Below are 6,369 nucleotides of genomic sequence, written 5' to 3'. Positions count from 1 at the left end.
AGGGCTGCTTTTTTTCCTATGGTAGAACTAGTGCTACTTTTCATTGTAACGCCGCTTCAAGAATCCTCCCGTCTAGCCATAGAAGATGGTAATGAAGGAGAGTGCCGGCGGTCACAATGCGTCTAGACTATGTCTAGACTGAACGTCGCGGGTTCAGCGACGACCACAGCTAGGCTTGTAACAGGCGCGTTTTGGTCACTTGTGGCCGCCTATTCGCACTGTGAATTTTATTGTCTTCAGTGGACACGTTGGTTGATGTAAGAACGAACATGGAAGTGTTTTACCTGTTCAACAAGTACTCAACACTCATTCTAGAGTTTGATGTACCCGGTATGAAACACTGCGGTGTTACAAAGCAGTGACGGTTTGCAATTTTTTTAGAGGCCTACCTCGGCGAATACTTAGTTTTCATTTGAAAGGCACCGTTACGCAACATGTGTGACCCTTTGATTTGGATGCAGTCTAGAGCACTGTAAATGAACATGACACTGATATTGTCATTGTGCTAGCAAAAAAAACGATCACAATTTGAATGATAAAAAAGGAGGCGATAAAAACTGAGGCAATTTCACTGTGAAAGACATCGGGAGGGAATGTAGTTGGGCTACTCGTTGTCTTTATTCCGGCAAATTACTTCTCGCGTACCTTACTGCAATGACATGAGCAGGACACTCAGTTATCTAGAGTGTACCTGTGCTTTTCTTGATCACCTCATAAACATCTCTACGTGATATAACAGCAACATTACGAGTCAGGATAGGAGAGCAATACTGTTCAACGATGATAATAAGCTTCATTTTCCCCCATACAAGTCTTCAAAAAGGAGGAATGCTAGAATGCCTCTATATTATTTCAAATTGAGGTATTCAGCACCGAGACAAAATGGCCCGTAATGAAAAAATCTATTACTGCCACAGATGAATTGATGCCTCCTTACAATTGGGTTTCAGAAAAATGCGGCAGTTGCCTTGCTTTTCTTCGCAAAGTAGACCAAGATGAATGCAGTAACAGAAAAAAAAATAATTTCTTTCAGTTAAGCCGGAAGTTCCTGATGGTGATTCTCGCTCGTAGGAGAAGAAAAAATAATGCGCACGCTGGAATCGCGTTCGCCCTGCTGTATGCCATTGTCTCTACCACCACCGGAACCCTCACTAAATGCGCCCTCTCACTGTAGCCGTGCGCGTGAGGCGGTACTCGTAGTTTTTGCTGGGGAGCGCGACGTTTGAGATGGCCAGAAAAAAGCACACCACACGCCTGCCATCTCGGTGGTCATGGTGTGTTGAAGAATTGAAGTGCACTCGCACCTTGATAGTAGCCACCAGCTTGTTATAGCCTCCTCCTGGTTATTTCTACCCGTTTAAAGTCTATTTTGTCTTCACGGTCTCTAAACAGCAATGCTTTGAGACATTGCGCATCAATATTATGGAATATAGAATGCAGATCTTTACAGAACAATATCAAATGTTCAGCCATTTCCTCCTCCTCTCCCCACGCACTACATAACGTGTCTGTGCCATCTTATATGAACCGGCACGTCTTGGTATGCAATACTCCCGTTCTGGGGTCGAACAGCAGAGAACTATTCCGAGAATCATCGTAGATCTTTTCTTTTGCAATTTCCTGCTTAAAGTTTCGTTGGTCTCCAGTGGTGATTTTGTAAGCATTCCAATCTCCCACATGTCTTTTTCTGTTTTCTCAACCTTCTTCTTAACCGACGTTCTCCTTTGGCTTAATATTATGCTATTGTCTAAATACTTGCTAAATATTTCCAAGTTCGCTTCCTCCATTTAGTATCAACATTCTTCATGTAGAAGTAGCTGAAAACTTTCCTAGCCCAACGGTCCTCTCCCATTTTTCTTAATCACTCCTCAAACTCTATCTTGCTGCTAGCTTCCCTGCACTCAAACGATGTCCATCCTATGTCACCACGTACCCCTGATTCAGGGTATGCCCGTGTGCTCCCAAAGCAAGTCTACCTGTGCCATGTTGTTCAATTTTCAATGTTCTTGAACTTCTAATATCATGCACAAGACCGCATTGCCGAAAATCAAACCCAGGACTTTGACACACCTCTCCGAATCCCTATCACAACACCATACCTACTGCTGTTCCGCAGTGCCCTGATTTTTGTTACAACTGCATTCCTGTTGCCCTAAATCATTACGTACCTTTCGTGCTCCCTGAGGTACTCAGCCACGTTCTTTAACCATACGCTCCAATATTTGTATTTATTCACTATTTCTGGCGTGATTTCTTGTATCTTATGCTCCCTGCGTTTGTTATCATTGAAAATCATGATTGTCAATTTTTTCCTACTGAGCTTCAAGTTCCCCTCATTACAGCAGATGTCTATCAATTCCTGCATACCTTCCTTGATGTCGGCTAATAATACTATATCATCTGCATACATCAATGCTGGTAATGATTTTTCAACGGGTTTTCTTTCCTTGGCAAAACAGAGGCTGAAGCTGAGTCAACTTTTCTCTAATTTGGCTTGTAGTCCCAGTAGATACGACATCAATACCAAAGGTGACGAAGCCCGCGTTGTATCTCTATAGGTTAGGATATCTGTTTTTACCATTTTTAACTACCTAGTTACTTTTATAGATTTATCATATGCAAAAACCGCTATCAAGCGGACGCTCCAAAGACTAAAACAAGACTACATACAGGACACGCACGACCCACGACTTAAAGAACTTCGGCCCTGAAACAAGGTTTTTTTTTTATCCAGTGGCCGTGGTAGTAGTAGTAAGTGCATGCTTGTCAAAGGAAAGAAAAGGAAAAAAAAACACCCGTATCTTACCACGGGGAGAACTCGAGAGAGAAAGAGAGAGAGAGAGAGAGAATAAATGTTTATTAGTACTGTCAGTAACTAAAGCGGATGGAGCCCTTCGTCCAGAGCTACACTGGCTATAGCGGCTCGCCGGGCCTGGTCCAGGGTTGCCAAATGGCTTCCCAAGGCTTGATTCGAGAGTCGCACCTTCGATGACCAGCCTGGTAACGTGTGTGCTCGTATGAGCGTCGAAATAACCACAATAGGACGTGAGAGACAGCTGTATGTAATATGTGTAAGTGCGGGTACCCCTCTGTACCAGGGGCACTCACCTTAATATTTGGAAGGATGTATTGAGGAAGTGGGTGTAGGTTGGGGTACGTGTTCGCCTGAAGATGGTGTCAGTCTCTCGAGTGTGCTCTGTTTAGTTTCGGGTGAGGTGGCACCATACTGCGTCGCTCCAGCCGCTGAGCTTCGAGAATGTTCGCTCGACCACTTGGTCGCTCTTCGTGCGAGTAAATGCGTCCCAGGGTGATGGGGGCATCGCGTGAATGCTGCGTGACTGGGTATGCTTCGGAAATGCCTAATTGTTATTTTGTGTTCATTATTCTTATTTATTTATTGGAGGGCAAGCGTTGCATTCAACGAGTAGTGCGACGCTCATGTTGGGTTGTGCCTCACTACTGGTTGGTGGTACTATTGCTTCCATCGCATCTACTCGAGTCAAGCAAAGCATCAAGTCAAACAAATACCAAGTAAAGACGCCCTTGACTGAATTGCAAACATGCGATCTGGTGCCCACACATACGGGGTGGCCAGTTAATGGTTGTGCCTATAGTGAGCTAGAACCAATATGTTGGTTCTAGTTCACTACAGTTGTGCTCTAGAGTTTTTCACAAAAAACCTAGAGGCAAATCTGGCGCTAGTAAGCGGCTGGATGCAAAGGAATGCCACTAAATGTGAGCTTCGAACTTGACTCGGATTTGTATACCTCGAAGACGCGTCTGGCTTCAAGTTAAAATGGTTGATTTCCTACAAAAAGAGCATGTAATAAGCTATTTATTTTTGGTCACTGCCCAGAAACGTATTTTATATAACGCTGGAACGCTCAGTGTCTATCTACAATTTCACTAAGCGTAAGAAGTAACCAACGGCTGCTTAACTTGGCAGGCAGACAACAAAGTGAGCGTTTCTTTTGCCACTTTATGTTGTTTGTTTCTTTTGCCGTTTACTTGTGCCGTCAAAGTGAGTGGACTTTTATTTAAAATTAATGCGTGGAGATGAGGTTTGTTTATAAACGTTTTATTTTAGTGAAGCTTTATTTACGTGGTCGAATTCACTTTTGAGCTGAAGCATCGTCCAATAACAGCCAGCACAAGCCTCGCAGACACATAAAGACGTCGTATTTTGAAGTTTTGCGGACACGCAGTGCCACCGGCTGATGCAGTTTTGAGCAGTGCAAATCGCGAGCCTCTCGCAAAGTTTTCTGCGAAACCAGGTGCAACTACATCGTATGAAACAATGATCGAGCAAAATATTCGCTGTATTTGCGCATTGTACACTTAAAAAAAGCTACAAATTTCTCTCTGCTAGTCAGACACGTCATCGAAACACCAGAGAGTACTCGCGGGTTCACTTACCACCATGACGGCGAGAACAAGAGCAGACGCAACAGCTCCGCGTTCTATAAAGACTACCTCAGTCGACGCTGCTGTTGCGTTGTGAATTGCCACGGACGCGAAGGACTTCAGTTTTACTGATTTCTGCAGCCTTGAAGAAGCAGAATGGCGAGAACGAGGAATACGGGTTTTCGCGAACGTGTTGGATAAGCGAATTACTCGCGTTCTCCACAGCCGCTCGCTTCATGAAGTGTGATAATGTAGTATTATATATCAGCTCAAGCACAAGTGACTGAAGACGAGGAGAACGAAGTGGCGTGGCCGAGGACAGGCCAAACGCCAGGTCACCTGATCTAGCTTTTGATTGCACTTCCTGTGAGAGGGCATCGGCCACACTTATCACCTTTGGTTCTTTTTCTGCGGTAGAATTGCTTTTTGCTGATTTTTCAGAAGCCATCAATGCCAGTTTCCGGTCCCGGCCAGGGCTCAGCCTGGTAGGTCAGTCACCCTGCTGAATCGGTACCACTGGAGTGTTTCCTCAAGAACGGTGTAAGCAGTTTGCCTGTCACACTTGTGCTCACTGATGGTGAAGCCATTCGGTTGAGTGAAACGGTGGTGTTTCAAGAACAGCTTCGCAACGTAACCGGGAATTTGCTGGACATCTAGGAGGTAAGGCGTTTCGGCAAGACTGGCACACTATGCAGGTCTTCAAATATTTAATGCTTAACGGACTTACGGACCTCCACAAGATTTGCATTCATTGCTGTTCGCGCTTTTATCCCCCGTCATCTTGCTTGCGTGAAGGGCATTGTCCGCAGTGTTCCAACTAACATTAGTCCTCAAGCATTCTTAACGATGGTCTCTCTGGCTGGCGTGATATTTGTCTACAGATGCACCAGACCTTTAGGTGATACGCGAGTCCCTAGTGAAAGCGTCATCGTTCCGTTTCCGGTCTCACACGCCCCTCTGAGCTGAAGGCCTGGCTTTATCTATTCTGTGTAGAGGCCTTTACCCCTCGCCCACTGCAATGCCATAACGGCTGGCGATTTGGTCATAGCGCTAATGCTTGCAGGTCCTCATTGAGATGTGCGAAATGCGGTGGGGCACATGCCGCATCCGAAATTCAGGTAGACAACTGCAAGTGTTGCCTTTGTGATGGAGCACACACATCCACGGACAATAGCTGCCCTACTCATGAATGTGAAACACAAATTTTGGATATAGCGGAGAAACGCCGTTGTTTTCGGTCTGAGGCAACGCCCATCATTAAAGAGCGCGAAGTGGGGTACGCTGGAGCTACGACAAGCCAGTGTGGGCTCATTGAAGCGACGGTCGCTTCCACAGTGTCGGCAGCAATAGATAAGACCATGCCGATGATTATGGAACGGCTATTCAACACCTTTGCTGAAGGTCTAACCGAGATGCTCGCCACCAGGTTAAACAGCCTTATTCCCTCCTGCGCTGCAGACACTGTCACGGTTTAGGGTGAAGCTGGGCACCTCGACGATATCAAAACAATCGGTGTCAAGAAGATGTCCCCCCAGAAAAGCTCGTCGGCTCTCAGTCACCGACCCCTGCAGGGCCCAGTGGGTCATTTTGGTGACATGAGGCTTGGTAATGTCATTCATAAATGACGCAGTGCTTCATTGTCTCCAACCAGTTCACCAAAGTCGAAACCTAAAAAAGGTACTACTGATAGCAACAATGAGCAGGACGTTTTGCGTTCTGCGGTTGAGTCAACTATATTAGGTCCATCATAGCGCCTGTAAAAGTTCTCCAGTATAAATATCGTTTCGTATCTTACACTTACAAAGATCCTATTTATCTCATACAGCAAAAAAATCTGAATATAAAATTACTTCAAGAGTTTTGGCTTTCAGTAAACCAAAGGTTTACTCTCAATATACACAAACTTTTAGACGGAGTCGGCCAGGTAAAGGAGGTGGATTACTGGCTTTCTCTTCAAATATGTAG

The sequence above is a fragment of the Rhipicephalus microplus genome, unplaced genomic scaffold, assembly GCF_043290135.1.
Source record: "Rhipicephalus microplus isolate Deutch F79 unplaced genomic scaffold, USDA_Rmic scaffold_21, whole genome shotgun sequence".
NCBI classification, from domain to species: domain Eukaryota; kingdom Metazoa; phylum Arthropoda; class Arachnida; order Ixodida; family Ixodidae; genus Rhipicephalus; species Rhipicephalus microplus.
Note: the sequence above shows the minus strand (reverse complement) of the source record.